At 36.6% G+C, this 24,956-nt stretch overlaps 1 protein-coding gene across 1 annotated transcript in view; it reads right to left on the bottom strand.

The window, feature by feature from the left end:
* Nucleotides 1-2,011: 2,011 nt before the first annotated feature.
* LOC127879042 (uncharacterized) overlaps nt 2,012-24,956 on the bottom strand; it is a 484,339-nt gene continuing 461,394 nt past the window's right edge. Inside the window, exon 2 of the mRNA XM_052425634.1 lies at nt 2,012-2,387. The gene's annotated coding sequence lies outside the window, so the exon portion shown is untranslated. The remainder of the gene's footprint in view (nt 2,388-24,956) is intronic.

The raw sequence follows: 24,956 nt of genomic DNA, 5'->3' as shown, positions 1-24,956 counted from the left end.
GAACTCTCCACATTATTCAATCGTTTCGCGTTGCAACGCTTTATTTCAGGCTTTCAATTCGTCAAAAGATGCATATAATGGATTTTTTAGAGCATGGTAAATGTTCAGTATTACTATGTCCTCACACATATCATAACTACAACGAAAATTTCGAATCTGAAATCATTTTTTTTTAATTGTGTCATTAACCAAAACGTGAAAAGGCACTTTAAACCCACTGGAACAAAGTGCCACTCGTGTTTGATCTTATTTATTAATAGGTACAGTTGTACCTCATATTTGTCCATATTTGAGGATTTATGCATGCCTATCAGATTCAATTAAAAATATGACGTTGAATTTAATATTAGAAAGTATGATTCTCTCCAATCGTCCAGTTATGGTTGGATGTTGTTGAAGGAATGTGCACAAACAATATCATTGATTTCAGATTTTATCTTATCTCGAGTAACGTTGTTTCAGCGAATCAGACAACATAAACCAATTTAAAACCGTCTAGATTGCTATAAGAAAATAAATTTTGACTTTAACCATTTAATCGGTTATATGTCGCTTTGTGGATGTTATGTTTGCTACGAAAATCGCATTTTATAACGATTAACACATATAGTACTTACGACTCTTCGGATATAGGGTGTTTTTGTGGTATGACTCTTCGGATGTAGGGTGTTTTTGTTGTATATTTTTTTCTTGTATGTGATTCGTTTTCAGTATATTTTTGCACCTGCGTTGTTTTGAATCCTTGTCCGGTGCGTACTCGGAAATATGATTTAATTACACAATATAATTTGTTTTCCGCCATTTTCCAATAAAATCATCAAAGTGAACGCTATTGTCAGGTGCCATTGATGTTTCAGTAATGACCGTAAGCCTCAGGGACACTGTCAAAACAAAGGGATACATTATTTTATTCAACGGGGACATCGAGAAAATATATATACAGCAATAAATTGCATGTAATTTTCGTATTGCCATAATTAGAAATCGAATATGTCTACAAGTTTTGATAATCTGAATGGACCTCGCTCTGTAAAAGAGGGGTTTAATCCATGTGTGGTTAAGTGTCGTCCCAGATTAGCCTGTGCAGTCCGCACAGGCTTATCAGGGACGGCACTTTCGGTCTTTATATTTTTCTTTTAAAGAAAGTCTCTTCATAGCAAAACTATAATTTCAGCGGAAAGTGTCGTCCCTAATAAGCCTGTGAGGACTACACAGGCTAATCTGAGACGACAATTTACGCACATGCATTCTTTTCACAGAGCAATGCTCAAATGTATCTGGATTATAGTGAAGCTAAATATATTATCGTGTACTTTTAAGAGTTGTGTGTGCAACAATCGATCATTTCCCGTAAATCATTAGTAACAACGCGATTAATGACACCTTTTAGACAGCGTGCCTCCTCGATATTTGCATATTATTACATCTTGTACATGTACATGACCGTGAAAATAATTGCAATTGCCGAGAACTCATGCACGCAGATAAAAGCGAAAGCAATAGATTGTTATTTGTTGATTTAAATATCAATACTTGATTTAAATATCAATATCAGAACAGAACAGAACAGAACAGAAAGTTTATTTACGACTTAAGACGTAACGTCAAAAAGTCCGACTACACTTTGTAACATGAAAACGACGTAAAAAATTAACAACTCGGCGTAAATTCAACACATGACGTTTGACAACGAAAATGACAGTCACACAGTTAGTTTTTAACGAGCATCCTTTGACATGTTCACACATTCGAGTATTGATGTGTGTAGATATTCTGGCACTTTAATTGTATCTTTGCTACTGTCAATCTGTGCGCAAATGTATAAAATTGATGCTGTGGGAACAATTTCGTATGGACTCCTTATCAAATAGTATCTGTTTTCTCCGACTTTGTCGTAGTATAACCCAGTAAACACTTCGGAGTTCTGTGGTATAACCGCTCCACTGGTCCTTGGTTACCGTTGTGGAACTTGATAACAGATGTATTACCTTCATTTAATAATATTTACATAATTCATCATCAGTGAACAATGCCACCACTTGTCCTTCTGATACAAGGTTTTTTAACGGTTCCGCTTCAACTACCGGTTGGTCGGGAATTCGGACAGTCTCTTGAATCATGGTGACTCTGCGGCTTTCTCCTGTGAAATCTTCATTTTCACAGTAAGGGTAATTTCCTGTAATAGAGTGCATAATTACTAGTTTTAATCAGCCGCTGCAGTCAGGGTAGAGACTTTCCGCTTTTATGTTATGTTTCGTTGTGAGGAAGTCTCCTTTTAGCTAAACTCCAGTTTAGAAATTGTATTCCCCGATAAGCTTTTCGGACTAACCAGGCTAATTTGGGAGGACACCTTTCGAGCATGCATTAAGCCAAGTTTGGGAGGACACCTTTCGAGCATGCATTAAGCCAAGTTTTCCCAGAACGCAAATCATATGGATCCTCAAGGTTGACGACTCAATTACAAACTAAATCAGACTGGTCTTAGCTGATGGAGAAGATTTCAGCCGCTTTGCCGGTATCCTCGGCATACACGATAAGTTGACCCTTGTCGTTAGACGCGCTTGATTGCACGCCACTTATCTGACCCAGTGCTACCATATTGTTGGGCACGGGCACCTTCCAGCGTATGACGTCAGATCCGTTACCGGGCGTACCCGTATCCAATGCAACAATGTGAGATGTTCGGAGATTGGTTTGACTCGAAAACTCGAAAACAGTGCCATCTGGGGAGTTTCTAAGCATAATTGTGTAGGCAGAAGGAACGAATGTGCCCGTAGTGACAGCAAAAATCAGAGTGTCGTTTTCGGTATCGTTGTTACGAATTGTACTCAACAATGACGTCACATTGACGTCATTGTTGAAAATGACGTTCAAATTAAACGTACGCTGAGTTGTGCCGGTATGGTCTACGCCTAGAATCGTGGATTCGGGTGTGACGATCAACAGCAATGACTCTGGTCCTAGCATCGGATCGTTTCGCTTCGAGCACTCCACTTCTTCTGATGGCGTTTTATAGCAATGGTCGGTGACAAATCTAGACATGGACGCTATGCCAACGCTTCTCCTGAATTCCACCCCGCCTTTATCATTTAGCCCATACAGCGTATCTGCGAAGGATCTACTTGGCCCATGCTCATTAACAGCCACGTAAACAAGCTTGTTTGATCTGTCGTACATCACAGATTGTAGACCATTCGCCAAAACCGGTTGTCGTTCGGATTTAGTTCTTTGCGTTTCGGAACCACCAAAGGTGTAATACCAAGCGACTTTTATGCGATCGCTTATCTGTTGTTGGATGTCAATAGCATAAACGCGATACACAAACTTGTCATCGAAGTCCATAGATCACACCGACGACCCTTTCGTATTCTCGCGTTCAGCTTTCCGGTTATCTTCTGTGGGCAAAAACCGCGTAAGGACGTAAAATCTCAAGTCGTTCACCACAGGCTGTGAAACTGGAACAAACGTGCCGTTAGCGCCGTCAAATGTGGCGTTCAGCGTCAACAGACCCATGGGGACGCCATTGGTCTCCATAGCAACAATGTTACCATTTCCGGAAACAAGAAGCAAGAATTGGACATCGTCTCCAACCAACGCCATATTAAACTGGGACGTAAATCTTGAAGGTTTATAACAGGGTATTGGGTACCATGCTGATCATAGTGAACCAGCTTGCTACCATCGGATCCAGTGACGTCACCGAAATTGTCCAGCAAGGGTAAAGACGGATAATGCAGAATCTTGTCTTTCCAGTGTAGCGAGCCATTGGTTGAATGAAGGCTTGATTCTCGCTGAATACGTCATTATTTAGACAAATTATGCTGGAGGAATCGGTAACGCAGCCGTACGGCTTTGGTAATGGCTGGAGTTTTAGGTCACTGACCCAGTTAATGGCCGCATCCGGCCCGGGCAAATGCTGGTCAAACGAGAAAGAGCCGCTCGGTCGACATCCAAACATTGGACACCCGTTGATGAATAAAGATTCCGCGAATTGCGCAATGCCGCCCAGTAGAAATCCGAGGCAAAGAAAATATCTTTGTGACGTCATTCTTAGATACTTAAATTATCGTATATATTTGAAAACACCAGCATAGATTGAAATAAATAAAACGATAGTGACAACTCTTATTTAAAAACTTATTTAATCTACTTGAAGTTTATAGAATGTTCCCTTTCATGTCACATATACGATTGTTATCTCGTTATCCATGAATAATACAATTGCTATATTGGTAGCTTAACAGGGACATCTCTCGCTGTAATGTCATCAGTATCATTCGATTCTCGCTCTGGAAAAACGGGGTTTAATGCATGCGCGTAACGTTGCGTCCAAGATTAGCCCGAGCAGTCCACATAGGCTAATAACTGACGACACTTTCCGCTTACCGGTATACGGTATTTTTCGTTTTAAGGGATTATCTTCTTTGCGGAAATCCAGTTTATTTGGTGTTTTCCCCTACTAGCCTGTGCAGACTGAACATACTTCTCTGGGATTACACTTTACGCACATGCATTAAGACTCGTATGAATTTTCTCATTATTTGAATTGCCGAATTAGTACTAAAAGTCTCAGAACACGCAAGATATAGTCACATAAATAATACTAATACATGTTGCGATTGAGCGAAACCAATCAGCAATATTATATACTATATATATTATATGGCTTTTGAATGTTCAACGGTAAACCGATATACCAGTTTATTATATACCTGTTTAATGCTTTTAACAAAATACAGGTTGTATCAATCGTTGAAATAAAAAATCCCGTATTCGTCCATTCTCAATTAGAATGAACACCCCCTTAAAATGCTTGTCGCTGCTGCTTTTTTTTCAAATGCAATTGGATGGTAATCAATCATTTACATTTTTAGGTAAGACCATACGTATCCTTCATCACAGCACATATACAATAAAAATACCAATCATCGTGTTTGAAAAAAAAGATATAAAATATGTCAAAATGACAGGTTCGCTACTGTCGCCGTCCAAATTTTACAATATAAATACAAATCCAGATGCATTAAACACAGTAAATTTGGCTTCTTTTGACACTACATTATCATTTAAACACAGATGTTTCGGAAGATGCGAAATACGTACGTAATATGATAATTAACATTTTAATTTCTATGAAATAATATTTGTCGTCGAAGCTGCATACAAAAGGACTTACGTTAAAAAACCTGGCTACATCATCACCTGAAATTCTCTTATTTTTAAAGATGAAGTGTTCTAAAGCATGTATTAATACCATATAATGAATTAATAATGTGGGTAAGTATGTATGCTTCCGAAATTTTGAAATTAAATTACTCATTTCACATATTTTTGCGAGACGATCTAAAGTGAAAAGGTTCGCTACCGCGATTAATTTTATTACACACTAAGTTTACGAAATATACATCCGCTAACACAATGAATGCAGTGGATAGAACCTGTAAGAAAGAATTTCACATATTCTAGTAACCTTTCATACGTGTAAAGAACAAGAAAATGTGTTGAAAACAGGTTCGTGACAAAAGGTTCGTGCAGGTGCAGCATTAAATAGATTTATTTAACAATCACGCGTGAAACACAGCTTGAACTTGACAAGTATGTACTTTAATGACGTCATGCGGTTATTACGCCACCATTCTTTCCAACATGGTTGCTTCTGTGACACAGCGCATCGTGTAAATAACACCGGGAAATAGACCAGAAACCTTTGGTAAGTAGTCGTGATTTATTGTGTGCGTGAAAAAAGATTCAGAGTATTTTATGACATGGCATTAATTAAAGAGGGTGCTGTGTTCAATTGCCATTGCTTTATTTAAAGCATTTCATGAATTATATCCTGAATATGTGTAGTTATATATGAGGGAAGGTTCGTTACATTTAATCACGAACTTTTCTATTAGAGTTTTTCTGTACAACTTATGCTTCACACATAAAATAAAGGTTAAATATCGTCTCTAATATTGTCTAGTGTATAATATATTTATTTAGAGGGAGAAAAAGTATCTATATAGTTCGAGATATTATAACGAAGAGGCTGAAGTTTATTGGTAAATAAATTCTATAAATCCGATAATTTTGAGTTTTTTTTAAAACGTATGTCAATATATATTAACAGGGACACATGTTTTGGTAAAAAATGAATTATTTAAATGAATCAACAAACTTTTATACTTAAAATACATGCTGAACAAATCTAAACAGCACTTTTTCAAATGAAAGGCTCGTTACCAATGGTCACGAACCTTTCAATTAGAAAAAACGCTCAAATTCACGTTGTTAATAAAAAGAACGGTTTACACATTATTTATTTTTACATTGTAGATATACATGATGGCCAAGTCAAGGGCAGAGATAATGCGGGATTACCGCAAGCGAATGAAAGAGGATCCAGAAAGGTATCGGGAATACCTTGCACAGGCAAGGAACAGGAAGAGAAAAAACTACGTTGCTGCAGAAAAGTTAACCAAAAAGGAAAAGGAAAAGCGTAGTGAAAAAAATAAAGAATACCTAAGTCGACATCGGCAGAAGAAGAAACTTGAAAGAGAGTTAGAAACAGCTAGAAGAGACCTTGACCAACCGACACCAGAGTCAAGTGGTTACGACACAGGCCGATCAGAAAGCACATCGCTTGTTGTCGACTTTCAATTTCCAAATAGAAGAAATGGACCAAGAAGGAGAGTATCAAACGCACTTGCTAAGAAGCAAAGAGAATTACGCAGACTGAAAGCTGAAAATGAAGAAATGCGCTTGAAATACCAGAGAACACTTAGAAGATTACAGAGATATAAAAAAGCAGAGAAAAAAACTGACGAAAGTGAATGTTCTACTCAACAGGAATATGAAGAGTCACTTAAATAAAGCTTTAACACCAAATAGCAAAACAAAACGTATGATGAAAATGGCAAAATTATCCCGAGAACAAAGGTCTAAGGTACACAAGCAACTCCTGTTTAGTTTTGCCGTACAAAATCAAATGAAAACGGAGAAGCGTGGCATAAAGCCAACAGAGAAAGGCTCTCTCAGAACACACATTGGTTCAATTTTGAAGAAGTATGGATTGAAGAAGACTGTTAGCAAGAACACAGGGTTATCTAAAAACTGCTGAACGGTTTGAGCATACGTGACATAACAAGAAGAAGAAGAGAGACAATGAAGTATAAGCAGAAAGTCATAGATTTTCTATCACGAGATGATAACTCAAGATCGAACCCTGGGAAGAGAGATAAAGTTAAGACACCTAATAGCAAAGAGCAAACACGTACATTGACCGATTACATGAAGAATCTTTATCAAAAGTTTATGAGTGAAAATCTAACTGTGAAACTCTCTCTTTCCTCATTTTGCAAATTACGACCTCGCAGTATTAAACTTTCGGCATTCATCACACGGAGTTCATGCCTTTGCACTAAACATCAAAATATTTCGTTATCTGCACGTGCGTTGAGGGGTTGTGGACTCAATCTACCTATCAATCCAGAGGAGTTTGTTAAAGATGAAAGGGTGAATCATGTACTTGAAAATGACATTCCAGATTCAATAAAAGTTGGACAGTGGAAGCGTGTCCCTGTGGAAGAGAAAGGTAAACAGAAAATGATTATGAAGATTGTCGAAAGTGAGTTCAAACGAGAAGATTTCTTGAAATTTGTCAAGGAACAAATGCAGTCGTTCAGTGAACATGTTTACCGAGTGAAGAGACAGTACGAGGAAATAAAGCAGCTGAAAGAAAACCTGAAAGCTACAGATGCCATTCTACATATGGATTTCGCGGAGAACTACACGCGCAAATCGGTCGAAGAGATACAAACAGCGTACTGGAACAAAACAGGGGTCACCTTACACCCAATAGTAGTTTATTACAAGGGAGACGAAGACACGCTTTCACATAAAAGTATGGTTATGGTTTCCGATGAACAGGGACATAATTCGTCAACCGTTCTTGCTTTCTTGGACAAAGCAATACCACGAGTGAAAACGTTGGTTAACGGACTAGAAAGGATTCATTATTGGACGGATAGTCCGACGAGTCAATACCGGAACAAAACCATCTTTGACGCAGTGGAAAGGCATGAAGAGTTATTCGGAGTTAAAGCATCCTGGAATTATTTCGAATCCGGGCATGGGAAGGGCCCATGTGATGGGTTGGGCGGGCTAACTGACTTGCTGATGAAGCTGTAAACATGGGAAAAGTAACAATACAGGACCCAGCCGAATTTCATGCCTGGACTATCCATTGCACGATGAAAAACGTTGATTTCATATTTGTATCCAGTGAGGAGTGTACAAGGAAGGCTGAAGAACTTGGCAGAGTTGTCATTAAACCGGTTCCAGGAACGATGAAGCTTCATGCAATAGTAGGTGGACTGGAGATTTAAAATGTGTATGTAGCCAATGTAAGCTGTTATTGCTCACAGTGTAGAACAGGAGACATGTGTGAACATTGGAAGAAAGTGACAATAAGTAGGTGTGAACGAAAAGCGGATGAACCATCTGTTCAAGTACAAGAACCTAATGAGCAGACTACGGCACCAACCGACATTGAAAAGGAATGCAACGAACCAAATTGTGAGAAGTCTAAAAGTGATAATGGAAGATTCAATGAGCTAGACACAAGTGAACCATCTGTTCAAGTACAAGAACCTGATGAGCAGACTACGGCACCAAACGACCTTGAAAAGGACTGCAACGAACCAAAGGGTGAGAAGTCTACAAGTGATAATGTAAGGTTCAATGAGCTAGAAACAAGTGAACAAACCTCTACAAAAGATGAAAGTTCAAATATTGATGAGTATAGCAAGGGAGACTTTGTGGCCGCAGTATACTTGAATAAGTGGTATGTTGGTGAAATCGTCGACAAAGACGAAAGTGAACTAGAAATCAGTTTCATGAAATCTAATAAGTTCATGACGTTTCAGTGGCCCGCATCCAAAGACGAAATTTGGTTAAAATGTGAAGACATACTTACTAAGATCGGAAAGCCAAAGCCAACAGGTAGGACCAAGAGAGCGTTCAAGTTTGAAGAACAAGAACTTCAACTAATTCAAACATTCTTTGACGCCAGAAATGGTAGCGTCAAAGCGTAACGAACCTTTCTTCCGAGATTGTACCAATTGATGCATTGTTTTGTCGGTCTGCTTCGTCAGTCTAGTACAGTAACTGTGTGAATAGTTTGTGTTTGTAAAACAATGATTAACAATACAGAGTTATGAGTGTTTTGATTTCGTTACATTCAAATTGTTTTAAACGTTGTATATACTATGTACTGCACTTGTTCATAAGGTTCCAAAAGACTATACTCTGTAGTCAAAATTTAAGCTCGATGGATTTGACAGTTTGCTGTCTTATAGTACTTTCGTCATTAAATCATCAAAATAGTGACAGTTTAATAACACATTGTAGAGATTACGAGTTTATTTGAACAGTATGTGCGATAAAAGTATGTGCAAGAAAAATATGTGTGAAAGGTTCGTGATTAACAAAAACATGTTTTACGCAATTTTCACCATATTATTAATACTTGTGGGAGTGTACAGTGGTTCATATAAACATATAATTCTTTATGTACATAATGCAGTTAGTTACATAGTTTCTTCTTGTTCGTGGTTCACTACCAGAGTTAGTTATTATGTTCTAACATTTAGCAATAGCTCATAAATTAAAAAAAAAAAACAGTATATTTTCAGAATATTTTTTTCTTAAAATGTGTTTAACAAGTTTGGTTGAATAAAATTGTTAAAAATAATACATATGTTTTACATTTCTGTCCATCAGAAGCAAGTATAAATCTAAAACAAATAGTTATATTGTTCTTAGAATGTACTAAAAGGTTCGTGATTCTACACATACAATGTCTTACTTGGTTCCCTGAAAATAAATGTTATAGTACAGTTTTCGCTACTCTTTAAATAACAAGTAATAGAAAAAAGTTTGGTGTAAAACAGCATAATTTGCGTTTTTATTGTTCCGATATGGGATGATATTGTCTTTAACAAAATTGGTTTAATAGTTTGATATTAATATAGTTGTTCGATGATATTTTGCCAAAGATTCAAAGTTTAAACTTTATGAAGCTGACTTATCAGATACTGTAAGTTTTTTTAAAGTATAAAGTTCAACAACTGTTTTATCCAAATGAATGTGTTTTTATTTCGTTTAATTTATCATATATTACTGAATGGTGCTTTAAATTATATGATATCCATTTTCACGAACCTTTTTAGCACTTCTATTTACAGTCAGGGTCATCTCGAATTAACAACCATTGTAAGATAACGAGTACACTGATGATGAAAAAAACTACACAACTTATAAATAAGTCATCTAGGATTCTAAAAACGTCATTCAATTGAAAAAATAGCATAGTTCATATTTTTTTACTTTTTTCTGTGGGTGTTCATTCTAATTGAGAATGCATGATTACGCTACTCGCTGTTTCAAATTCCGTATTACCATACTAGCCGGACTACTTCGACCCATTTAATGACGTCACATTACACGCACCGAAAATAGAAATATTTTATATTGCGAGTTCTAACACGGCACGCGACTTGTTTTCTATAGACAAAGAAGGAAATCAAGTGTGGGTTATTCTGCAATAACTTATGGGCGGAGCTTAATGTTTCCAAAATAGTTCCGAATAAATAAAGAAAATATTGCAGTAAAATGCACGTGCTAAAACCCGCCCTAAAAGAAATGCAATAAATGTAGCATGTATATAAATGTAATGAAACAACAAATTGTATATTTGGTGATAAGTGGCATAACCTAACCTACAAAGAATGTTATTGGTTAGGAAGCGTAATTCAGAAAACATTTATAGCATGTCAGCTTTTCAGTAGCATCAATAAACGTGACGTCATTAAGTTTCTTCGATTGTTGTTTTCAATGAAAGTGACGTCATTTGCAAAATATTTATGAATGAAAACGACGTCATATTACGTCACTAAATAGTGAACTTTGTACTAAGAAGGGCGGAGTATTGAAAAAATAGTTCACGTCCTAAAGCTTGAACCAAATCAATCAGAATCGTGTTAGAATCGAAATAATATTTTTTTATGATGGTTTGTTGTCGAATAACCCACAGTAAGTTTTATAGATGCGTGTTATCAAATCACTCGTGCTTCGCACTCGTGATTTGATTCCTACGCATCTATACTCCTTACTGTGGGTTATTCGACAACAAACCATGATAGAAAAATATTATTTCTTAAATATATTACGTAGTACATCGTGTGACGTCATTTCTGTGACAAAACGGAATAGTTTTATCTAACCTCTGTAAGGACATGTCGGACGTGGTGTGTTTTAACAGTAAACTATGTGTTAAAAACATATTTTTGGAGTGTGTGTTTATCATGCATAAATGTATATTTCGATAGGAATACTAAACAAGAGCACCGCCTTGCGGGTGCAGACCGCTCATCTATTTTCTTTTTAAAGGTGAAGGGACTCTCATTTTCAATCACAAAGGAGGGAGGAGTGGAGTGAAGAGGGGTGTATAGTGTGGGGTTGTGGACATTTATTACATTATCTTCCAAAAAAGCGAAAAAAAAAAAAAAAAAAAAAAAAATCGGGGGGGGGGGGGGGGGGGGGTATAGTGTGAGGGTGTGGTGATAATTTGTGAGATGATCTTAAAAAAAAAAAAAAAAAAAAAAAAAAATCAAAAAAAAAATTTGGGGGGGGGGTGGGGGGGGTGGGGTGGGGGGTATAGTGTGAGGGTGTGGTGGTCATTTGTGAGATGATCTTATAAAAAAAAAAAAACAAAAAAAAAAAATTAGGGGGGGGGGGAGGGGGGGGAGGGGGGGGAGGGCACGGGGGATGGTTTGGGTGAAGTCTATTGTGGTATGTCAGGTAAGAGTAGTTTCATCAAAGTATCAATCAAATCTAATCATAAATAAAGAAGTTATGGCAATTTTAGCAAAATTTAATAATTTGACCTTGAGAGTCAAGGTCATTCAAAGGTCAAAGTAAAATTCAAGTTGCCAGGTACAGTAACCTCATGATAGCATGTAAGTATTTGAAGTTTGAAAGCAATAGCCTTGATACTTCGAGTGGATCGAAACACAAAATTTAACCATATATTAAAAGTTACTAAGTCAAAAAAGGGCCATAATTCCGTAACAATGACAACCAGAGTTATGCAACTTGTCCTTTTACTGTACCCTTATGATAGTTTGTGAGTGTTCCAAGTATGAAAGCAATATCTATGATACTTTAGGGGTAAAGTGACCAAAACATAAATCTTAACCAAATTTTCAATTTTCTAAGTATAAAGGGCCCATAATTCCGTCCAAATGCCAGTCAGAGTTACATAACTTTGCCTGCACCGTCCCCTTATGATAGTTCATAAATCTTGCAAGTATGAAAGCAATAGCTTTGATACTGTAGGAATAAAGTGGACCTAAACACAAAACTTAATCAAATTTTCAATTTTCTAAGTATAAAAAGGGCACATAATTCTGTCAAAATGCCAGTCAGAGTTACATTACTTTGCCTGCACAGTCCCCTTATGATAGTTAGTAAGTGTTGCAAGTATGAAAGCAATAGCTTTGATGCTTAAGGAATAAAATGGACCTAAACACAAAACTTAACCAAAATTGTCAATTTTCTAAGTATAAAAAGGGCACATAATTCTGTCAAAATGCATGCCAGAGTTATCTAACTTTGCCTGCCCAGTCCCCTCATGATAGTAAGTAAGTGTACCAAGTTTGAATGCAATAGCATTGATACTTACTGAGAAAAGTGGAACTAAACGCAAAACTTAACCAAAATTTGCAATTTTTTAAGTATAAAAAGGGCACATAATTCTGTCAAAATGCACGCCAGAGTTATCTAACTTTGCCTGCCTAGTCCCCTCATGATAGTAAGTAAGTGTACCAAGTTTGAATGCAATAGCATTGATACTTTCTGAGAAAAGTGGACCTAAACGCAAAACTTAACCGGACGCCGACGCCAACGCCAACGCCAACGCCGACGCCAACGCCAAGGTGATGACAATAGCTCATAATTTTTTTTCAAAAAATAGATGAGCTAAAAATAGTGTGGTTTAAACTAAGTTTCGATAAAGACATGGAATATAGAAGTGAAAGTGCATATCGTTTAAACATTTTTGTAATAAACATCGGGTTAAAGTTGTGAACTTAATTGTTATAAAAATTGGATTAACGATGGCATTAAGGTTAGCGTGTCGGAAACCTGTGTTTTCCCGGTTCGAATGTTTACACGTTAATTTACATAAACTGTAGGTATTCATACGCGTCTTAAATAAACTATGGCGTACCGTTTTAGTCATTGTTTTGTCAGTTTTGTTAAAGTACAAAATACATTTGTTAACTGTTTTCGTTAGTTGTTGTATATAATAAAAGGAATATTACGCTAGTCAATTGTTCCATGAGTTTGTATCACTCTCGTGGCTTGTGCTATTTCGCATCATACTCGAGGCTCCGCCTCTCGTGTGATACGTCATCACACAAGCCACTCGAGTGATACAAACTCTTGGATATATTGACTAGCGTAATATTCCGTATATATCGTTGCACCCACATAAAGGGTGCCTAAAGGTATGATGAACAGAAAACAGATTACTGTCCTATCGTTTCCTAATATATAAGGTTTGACACCAATAGACAAGCCTCGCTGTTTTTTAGATGGGCGCTTTAGCGCCCGTCTAAAGTGCTTAGTGTGAAATTCAGGTCGATACGACTAGGTATGATTAACCCAATACCCGCTTGCGTATCCGCGCAAGAAAGAGTTGTATAATTTATGCAAGAGGTTTGAGTTCTCCAATTATGTGTATTCACAAATGGCAACATTATATTAATATCGTGTTACATTCAATATTTTCGAACGGTGTTTTATAGAAAAGAATCAATAAACAATGATCGTATTGTACGTGTCGCGGAGGAGATTGTTTATGAATGATTAAAATAGTCCACTTTCTGTTGCGTGTGCGTGACGTAGTATTTTCGCTCAGCTCATTCATAAATCTGAGGCTGGCGATAAACAAAGGGGAGTACGTGTGAGAATAACGCAGTAGTATAAGGTTACGCTTGTTTATATTCACAGGTCTCAATTAATAATGCGTTGACCACGAGTTCAACAATTATTACAGGGATACGATAGACAACATAAAAAAATGTTTCATTATCGCTAAAACTGTTAAAAAAACATTTAAATATTACAATAATATTCCCTAAAAAATGTAGTCTTGCTGTTTTGAAATAAGGTTTGGAATTTTGTTTTCTAAATAACTTAATTCAAAACAAAAGTTTAATTATAGTGTTTTTGACTTGTTAGTCGCATATTTACCGCATTATAATGTGTGTTATAATAGGCAAACCATACATTAGTAAAATTCAATCTGCCTTCGCACATATAAGGAATGGGTCAATTAGGTGCTGCGTTTCCTTTGCTTACTTCAGTTAGAGGTCAATTATTTAAGTAATAGCAATCACAAGGCTCCGACTTCAAAGGAATTGCGGAGCTTTCTTACATAATAAAAGTCGTAGTCGCATGGTATTTGCGTTTTGCGTCCTATTTGGTCACGTGGTTCTTTTTCCCGGTAGTTTTGGCATTCATGATATATGAGGCTATTAATAGATGCGTCTGTCGATAAACAAAGGAAAGTTTACGGGTTATAACAACGCAATAGGTTACGCTCTCGCATACAACTCAATGACGTAGTACAGGTCGTAAAATGAGAGATTCGGGAAAAAGTTGACGCTTATTTATATCAAAGACCCATATTATCTATAGGTCTTTGTTTATATTCTCAATGTATAAAACGTTGAACATAAGTTCAACAATAACTTCAGCGATACGATAGACAAAAAAAAGTTTCATAATTGCTAAACCCGAATATAACAATTTATAATAATAATAGAATGCAATAGCAGAAGGTTAGTAGAAGGTTAAGCTTGTTTATATTCACAGTTCTCAATACATAGACAGTTGGATATGAGTTCATGAATTACTACAGGCATACTATAGGCAACCTCGAAAATGCTTTTTAATCGCTAAAACCGAAAACAACCTAATATATTATATTAAATATATTTATAACAATAAATGTCTTTTAAAAATGTAGTCGGCGTATACGCTGACTTTGAAATAAAGTTAGCAATTTACTTTTCTAAATAATTAAATACAATTAAACAAAAGTTTAACTATTGTGTTGTGTTTTTCACTTGTAAGCTGCATATTCACCGCATGAAATGTGTGTTAGCATTGTCAAACCACACATTAGTGTGAGTAAAATAAAAAATATACTACGGGAGAGCACTTCATATGTGTCCTCATATGCCTTGTTATGAGTATCTTTCTTCGTTATCGAAATATATCGTATGTTTATATTTGATTTAAACGCAGTTTTCTTTCGACACATTTAAATCACACGTCAATAGCGCCGTCATGCGAAAATGGGTCTTATGCGTTTCGGCAAGCGTTTGTTAAACCCAACATGTGCTTTTGCGCAGTCAGGCCATAGGCGACGCTGTTCGCTTTAAAATCACTCAATATGTTATGTGTCTCCTTACCAGAAGGAGTGATAGCTGAGTGGGCTATTTATATGATGGGCGCATATGGAATAAGACCCATTTTCACATGACGAGGGTCATTACAAATCTCATTGCGAATTGAAAATGCCACATTTAAGAACAATGCTTTTTGATACAAAATTGAATTGAAAATAGCAAACTTGTTAATAATGGCAGCCTATCCACACATTAAGGAATGATCACCAGACGTGCTGACCAAGTACGGCAAACATTGTGGTATGATAATTAAACGATTTTCTCTTATCGTGACACTATACTATTTCGCTAATGATTGTTTTCTCATCTTGGAGGCGAAAGTGAAATTCTGCGAGATGGATTGTAACGCGTAATTGTAACAGGGCCACAATTTGTGTCGTTTGAGCATACAGAGAGTAGTCCGGAATTCCTTACACTGAACAGTGCTACATCCTTTGAATTGAGCACATACGCAGTGATGTAGCAAAAATTCAGAGGTTGTATCTCGAATCAGCTTATTAAATATTCGAAAATATTCATGCGTGTCTGTTGGCGTTATGTAAAAGTCACTAAGATGAAAACTGAAACAGCTACGCCTAAAAGCGCATGAGTGCTCTATACCTATGTTTATGTTAGCGTTGTTGACACCGTGTGAACTGCTCGGGTAATAAGTAAAGCATAAACAGCAATGTTTATATACTTTTATTCCTCCATATACAAGATACGAAGATTGTTGTATATTTTGAATTTGTATATGGTGTCAAAAATCAAAAGTTTTGTACACGAAACTTTCATTATGAATTTATATTCTTGGTGAGATAGTCATTTGATATTAGAAAAAAATATTCCTTTAATATGATGGTGACTGCAAATTTTCTTTATATTAAGTTATCATTACCATTTTCATCATACTTTCTATGCTTTTAGAACTTCCAAAAAGCATGTTGTTTTTATTTTGTCTTAGTTATTTCTATGAAATAATAAGGATGATAAAAAATGCACACAAAACTCGACCCGTGCGCTATGACACACACTTTATAAAGTTGAATGGCGTGTGTTCATTTCAAACTTGCGATTGATTTTCAAAAATGAATTGCGTGTTAAATTATGCAATAGCGAACATCTTCGGTGCCTTCAGCGCTTTGATATTATTGCCAGCCTCACCTGATATATGACACAAGGATCGGACAGTAGCCTGTTATTCTCTATATCGTTGCACCCCTATAAGATATAACAATCAGATCAGGATCTGTTTTCACCAACGTAAGTAAACATATAAACAATCTTTTTTCAACTGTTATGTACCAAAAGTACATGAAAGTCAAGTCTAGCACGGAAGTAAACACACATTATGTAATTCTTGGTTTAGAAATATATGATACGGATTAAAAGCACCCTTTTTCCTGACCCTGTGATGCAAACTGTGAATTGTTTAGAGTCTTAGAGTACGGTGTACTTTAATCTTGAGTTTAAAAATAAGTTTGGTGATTATGGGTCCCATTTTCGACAAGTCAAAATTATCCACATTGAAAATTTTAACCAAGATGATTTTTGCAATTTATGTGAAAGTGCAGAAATTGTAAAGAGTGCAGAAACGTGTTGTTGTTTCTATTTATATGCTTGCCTTTATGCCGCCGATGTGGGTTCAGGAAGGGAGAGGGCATTTGCTGCCTATATGCACATGCTGGGATAAAACGTACCGTAAATTAATGAGCCACACTCTGGGAAAATGGGGCTTAAAACAAGCGCGTAAATTGTCGTTATAGATTAGCTTGCGCAGTCTGCATGGGCTTATCAGAGATGAATTGTTTTTGTTTTTATGGTATTTTTCGTTTGAAAGAAGAATCTTTTAGCTACAAATCCAGTTAAGGCGTAAAATGTCCAGCATTATCCTGTGCAGACTGCACAGGCTGATCTGGAATAACAAATGCATTAAGTCTTGATTGCCAAGAGAGCGGCCCTTATGTTGCATTATGGTCCTAATCATGTGGTATGTGGTACATATAGAAACAGGATCAGCCCGTATCCAAATGGAAAGTCAAATTAAAAGAGAGTACAGTAAACAAAAACATTTATTAGGGCTATTTTTTGTCCATAATGTTTTAATTAAGTACTCAGAAACTTATGTTTTTTAAGCTTGTTCCAATAATGTGTTGAAATAAGACAAAACAGGTTGGAACTCGTACACTCCTTGATACTATAAAAACATTGCATTTGTAACTTCATTTTTTTGCGAAAACGTGCTTGTTTCATTAACACCTTTGTCAAACTGTTAAGTATATAATAGATAAAATCATAAACAATACCAGTGTGTGCTTAAATGTGTTAATTATATAAAAGATATGATGATAAACATGTTTTCCTTTATGTCCGTTTTTAGTCTCTTTTGAAATCATCCGAATTTACGTCAATACTCTGTTTTATATCATTTTAAACTAAACCATTTTATTGTATCATCAAGATTGTAACTTTATTATTTTATATTACTGTACTGTACATTTGAGAAGTATTGTTCAATCAAATTGCGACAAAGCTGTACCGCCATCTGTTAAGACTTGATCTTCAACTCTGCGCTGAACAACACATCTCACTTTCTCAGAACTTTATTATTTTATTAGCTTCATGATAACGCCGCTTTGAATTTTATATAAATATTTTTTTGACCTTTGACCTTGAAGGATGACCTTGACCTTGAATGATGACCTTGACCTTGAACTTCCACCAATCAAAATGTGCAGCTTCACGAGAATGCCGCTTTGAATTATTTATTTTTTACCTTTGACCTTGAAGGATGACATTGATCTTGAAGGATGACCTTGACCTTGAACTTCCACCACTCAAAATGTGCAGCTTCATGAGAAAGCCGCTTTGAATTTATTTTTTTTTGACCTTGAAGGATGACCTTGGCCTTAAACTTCCACAACTCAAAATGTGCAGCTTCATGAGATACACATGCATGCCAAATATGAAGTTGCTATCTTCAATATTAAAAAAGTTATGGCAAATGTTAAAGTTTTCGTAGGAACAGATGCCATATATTTGACATTTGACCTTGAAGGATGACCATGACCTTCATCTTTCACCACTCAAAATGTTCAGCACCATGAGATACACATGCATGCCAAATATCAAGTTGCTATCTTCAATATTAAAAATGTTATGGCCAATGTTAAAGTTTTCGGACGGACAGACACCATAAATTTGACATTTGACCTTCAAGGATGACCTTGACCTTTCACCACTCAAAATGTGCAGCTCCATGAGATACACATGCATGCCAAATATCAATGTGCTATCTTCAAAAGTGAAAAAGTTATGACGAATCTTAAAGTTTTTTTCGGACGGACGGACAGACTGACTGACATACTTATCGGACAGTTCAACTACTATATGCCACCCTACCAGGGGCATACAATTTTTTTTGGGGGGTAGGGGGTGGGGGGTATAGTGTTAGGGTGTGGTGGTCATTTATTAGATGATCTTTAATTTAAAAAAAATAAATAATGGGGGGGATTCGGGGGGGAGGGCGGGGGGGATGGTTTGGGTGGAGTCTATTGTGGTATGGCAGGTAAGAGTTGTATCAAAGTATCAATTGAATCTAATCATAAATAAAGAAGTTATGGCGATTTTAGCAAAATTTAATAATTTGACCTTGAGAGTCACGGTCATTCAAAGGTCAAGGTAAAATTCAACTTGCCAGGTACAGTACCCTCATGATAGCATTAGTGTATTTGAAGTTTAAAAGCAATAGCCTTGATACTTTAAAAGTAAAGTGGATCTAAACACAAAATGTAACCATATATTCAAAGTTACTAAGTCAAAAAAGGGCCATAATTCCGTAAAAATGACAACCAGAGTTATGCAACTTGTCCTTTACTGTCCCCTTAAGATAGTTTGCGAGTGTTCCAAGTATGAAAGCAATATCTATGATACTTTAGGGGTAAAGTGGACCAAAACACAAAACCTTAACCAAATTTTCAAGTATAAAGGGCCCATAATTCTGTCAAAATGCCAGTCAGAGTTACATTACTTTGCCTGCAGTCCCCTTACGATAGTTAGTAAGTGTTGCAAGTATGAAAGCAATAGCTTTGATACAGTAGGAAAAAAGTGGACCTAAACACAAAACTTAACCAAATTTTCAATTTTCTAAGTATAAAAAGGGCACATAATTCTGTCAAAATGCCAGTCAAAGTTACATAACTTTGCCTGCACAGTCCCCCTATGATACTTGTAGTTAGTAAGTGTTGCAAGTATGAAAGCAATAGCTTTGATACTTTAGGAAAAAAGTGGACCTAAACACAAAACTTAACCAAATTTTTTAATTTTCTAAGTATAAAAAGGGCACATAATTCTGTCAAAATGCAAGCCAGAGTTATCTAACTTTGCCTGCCCAGTCCCCTCATGATAGTAAGTAAGTGTACCAAGTTTGAGTGCAATAGCATTGATACTTTATGAGAAAAGTGGACCTAAACGCAAAACTTAACGGGACGCCGACGCCAAGGTGATGACAATAGCTCATAATTTTTTTTCAAAAAATAGATGAGCTAAAAATCTTTCAGTAAAAAATAAATAGCTGGAAATAGCAACTTTTGTGAGTCTAAGCTACATTAGGCAGGAGTGCTGGGACACACTACGGGTCCTCACATAATGCAGCCTCAGACACGGAGGGACCTCATAAACATGGAAATGCACACACACAGAAGTTAGTTCTTAAATGTTAACATGTTGGCCTAGGCCCGTATTCACCAAACGATTCTTAGACTTAAGGTAGCGCACCTCTAATGGGCACATATCCAAATATAATTTAATTAATTATTTTCCTAATCAGCATCATTTCACTGAACTACATGCAAATTTGTAGGTAGGCTTTCCATGCTTTTTAAAAAAATATACCGATTTTTTCAAAACCACCCTCACGCTCGGCTTTTGTTCATTTTATTTTCACCCCTGGGGTATATAAAAGTTCATTAATTCATTCAAATTTCCAAATATGGGCATGCAGTTGGTGTGTACAGATGCAGTAAAGGTGTTTTAAGTTTAAACAAGATGAAATAAGTATTCATTTACAGACATATATTTTTTACAAATTTTTATCTATGGAATAGCGCCATGAAATGTAAGTGATTTCAGCCAAGTAAAAATTGTGTCGGTTAAAAACAGAGTGTCATAAAATTTAAAATAGTATCATTCAAGTTATAGTTTAAACTTAATTTTTATAGAAACACCATATACAGCAAAAATACCAAGAAATAGACAGATTTACCGTTTACTTTTTGAAATAAAAATCAATATGCAACATGCATCATTTGTATTTTCAGCAGTAAATTACCCAATTTAGCCATAACATTGTTTTAATTTTAAAAATTGAAGGATGTGTATAGAATTTTCAACATATTTAAAATAAACATAGCTTATATGCTATATTAAATCAAATTACGTTAGAAAAGAAATAAAACGCGTCGCAAAAAGAATGCGATGTCGCCAGGATTCGAACCTGCGCGGGAAGATCCCAAAAGTTTCAAAGGCCATCGCCTTAACCACTCGGCCATGATAACTTCACATCAGCGCGTTTAAATATGAGATACGCATAAGTAAACAGGTAAAAAGGCTAGTCGATCTTTGAAGAAATCGCGAAAACGTATTTTTCAGATGATAATTGGATCAAAGTCAATATTTATAGTGAAAATATTGTATTCTAAATGAATAAGGTAAACACATATCAAAATTCGAAGTTTGAAAAAAATAAAATGCATCTCTCGGAAAAAAACGATCATTGCAGATCGGCATTGATCGTTAAATAAATCGCGGGAAATTATTAGAGGTGCGCTACCTTAAGTCCAAGAATAAAGAAAATTCTTTAAATTAGAATATTCAATAATTTCTTTAAAGGGGCCTTTTCACAGATTTTGGCATTTTTTTAACGTATTCATTAAATGCTTTATATTGATAAATGTAAACATTGGATCGTAAAAGCTCCAGTAAAAAATCAAGAATAAAATTAAAAAAAGGAAAAGAACATTGCCTGGAGCAGGTTTCGAACCAGTGACCCCTGGAGTCCTGCCAGAGTCCTGAAGTAAAAACGCTCTAGCCTACTGAGCTATTCCGCCGAATACACATACATACCGTATTTTATACATTATATAAGCAATCTTCGTAGTTGCACAAAATTTAACGACAAAAACCGAACTCTCCAAATTATTCAATCGTTACGCGTTGCAACGCTTTATAATTTTTAGGTTTTAAAATCGTCAAAAGATGCATATAATGGCTATATTAGAGCACGGTAATTGTTCAGTATTACTGTTTCCTCACAAATATCATAACTAAAACGAAAATTTGCGAATCTGAAACAACTTTTTTCAATTTTGTAAATTTACCAAAGCGTGAAAAGATCCCTTTAAGTTTGAGTCAAACTCTGCAGTAAACATTTCTATCTATATTATTCTTCATAAAGAACATTTTGTTAATGACATAATTACCAGTGGAGGCCTGTATATATTCAAACACTGAACACATTTTGCTTGGTTCTAAGTCTATTCTTTATTCTTAAGTCTAAGAATCGGTTGGTTAATACGGGCCCTAGTCCTGGAAATAGTCGCTAGGTATAATTATTGGCTTTTCTCTATTGCATTTTCTTTTCTTAAAGTATTAGCACAGCAAAGAAAAGCCTAATTAGCGACTGATAACAAGATAATACCAACTTGCCCTGTTCAATAAATTGACTTCTCTTTTAAATGCGTATAAAAGGGCCTAATCATTATGCTGTCTTTAAGTTCACCATAAGCACTAGCCCAACAGCCTTGGGCCAGTAAAATTTTATATTTATATAGAACCTGCTAAAACTGCAAATGTATCTACAGTATGGATGTAATCATAAATTATAACTGTTGTTTCAGAATTACGTGCATTGGGCCATTGTGTATGGTTGTTCCTACCCGATATCACCTGTATCTATCAGAAGACATACTGAAATCCTACATTGCCTGTAACACTATATAGCAAAAACGCCTATACAGGACCTCCATCCCTGGATACTGTGTACTTTAATTGACTGGGCTGAATTTGACAAAGTAATATGTGACATGCCGGGTATGAAGGGACTAAGACAGTTGCAAAGTGCCAAGAATGTTCTCTTGAAGTGAGTGCCAAAGTGATACGATTAAGAACTCATTTACAGAAATTTTAAAGTAATGGGAAAGGAATTTCTGCAAGTAGTGCCATGCCTGCAAGTGAAATTGTGCTTGTAGAATCTACTCCAGCTCCAGCTCCTACTATGAGCAATCCAACCAAACACCATAAACAGCAGTCATTAAGAAACTTTGGTGTTGTGACAAATACCACCATGTGTGATTCCTTGGATGAGCAAAAGTTTTTCTACGTGTGCAACATTCCATTTAACGTTGCTGACAATAAAGTGTTTTGGGATACGATCAAGATGCTGCGCCTAGGCTACACCCCTCCATCTCGCAAGGACATAGGTGGACCCCTCCTAGACAAGGTCCATGACAATCTGCAAGCCTTAGTGAAGGAAAGCTAGAGGGGAAAGATGTTGTTCTTATGCAAGATGGGTGGTCAGACATACACAATACCCCTGTCATTGCCACCAGCCTTCATTGTGACGGCAAGGCATACTTCTTGTCCGCCAACGATGCTGCCAACAACAAGAAGACAGCAGCATACTGCACGAATCTGGAGAAGGACTGCATAGCAGAGGCTAAAGAAACCTACAATTGTACAGTGGTTGGGGTAGTGACAGATAATGAGAAAATTGAGGTGTTAAGAAGAAGTCTGGTTGAGCACAACCCATCTTTGACAGTGTATGGGTGTTCTGCGCACTGGGGATCTTCTCAGGCAAAACATTACCCCTTCACAGGTGATGAGCCAGGTGACTGAAGTCAACAAGTACTTCAGGAATCACCATGCTCCTGGAGCTCTACTCAGCAACGTCCCGGGATCCGTAAAGCCCCAGCTTCCTGCTGACACCAGGTGGAATAGTCAACTGACCTGCTTAGAGACCTATATTAAGAACAGACCGTACATGATGCTTGTGTAAGCCAGTAGTGATGATGTGATCGAACCCAGGATTATTAACCTTATTCAGAATGTTGGACTGTTCAACGAGGTGAAGCACCTGCACAAACAGCTGTCACTAGTAGCCCTGACCCTGGATAAGGTACAGTCAGACACTTTTACTCTTGCGGATGCATGTGAGTTCTGGCTGGATCTCCCTGAGAATGAAGAGCTGCAACCCTATCGCACCAAGATTGTTGCCCGATTCAACAGGCAATGACCCCCATGTTCTACTTGGCCAACATCCTGCACCCTGTGTATGGAGGCAAACACTTGACGCATCTCAGTGCAATGCAGCGCAGGACACAGTGTTAGTGAGGTGCCCTGAGGCCCTACCAGACCTTCTTCGCTTCATGGAGAATTCTGTGAACATTCCAAATGCTTTGCGCAGTGAAGATGTTTCATGCAAAGTGCAGCCCTGATCAGTGTCTGGTGGTCCTGCTTGACAAGACAATCAGTTCTTAATGAACAAGAGATGTGTTTGTCAGAAACACAATGCCCCCTATTGCGCCGCTTTGAAGCCAAAAATTTGACCTTTGACCTTGAAGGATGACCTTGACCTTTCACCACTGAAAATGTGCAGCTCTGTGAGATACACATGCATGCCAAATATCAAGTTGCTATCTTCAATATTAACAAATACAATATTTGACCTTTGACCTTGAAGGATGACCTTGACTTTTAACCACTCAAAATATGCAGCTCCGTGAGATACACATGCATGCCAATTATGAAGTTGCTATCTTCAATATTGCAAAAGTTATAAAACTTTAACCAAGATTAAAGTTTTGGGACACACACAATGACTGACACAATGACAGACAGGCCAAAAAACAATATACCCCCGATCTTTCGATCCGGGGTATAAAAACTCTGTGAGCTAGCCATGAAACTTCTCCCAATGCCAAGCAGCTCAGCGTCTCTCGAGAGAATCTATTAAAACTTCGGTACTATCCAAACAAAGCTCAGAAACCGTTTAGGAAGCTGCCAAGTTAGTTGTGTGTTACCGGTATCTCCATGGAGATCAATACATTACCTGGTGAATTTGTGAAAGTTCAAAAACACACATTTTGACAATGCCTGTATGATGCGATGATGATGACATGTTTATATGTTTATAAACTTTTTTGATCTCAAAAACATTGAATATACTTTTGATAATGCACATCATTGTTCGATATTCAGTTCTCCAAAAAATGTGCAAAATGCTTATATAATTATGATGATGAACATATAGCATGTACTTATAATTGATCTATCTACTTCTTGTTATGTCCTCAGATGATTTTATTTTTGGTAATATTTATTCTCATATATTTGTCTGTACAATATGAAGATATTCAGCATTCAAATACACCTTGTATGCAGGTATAACATGCA

Source organism: Dreissena polymorpha, chromosome 4 (genome assembly GCF_020536995.1).
Source record: "Dreissena polymorpha isolate Duluth1 chromosome 4, UMN_Dpol_1.0, whole genome shotgun sequence".
NCBI classification, from domain to species: Eukaryota; Metazoa; Mollusca; class Bivalvia; order Myida; family Dreissenidae; genus Dreissena; species Dreissena polymorpha.
Note: the sequence above shows the minus strand (reverse complement) of the source record. Positions and strands in the feature narration are given on the sequence as shown.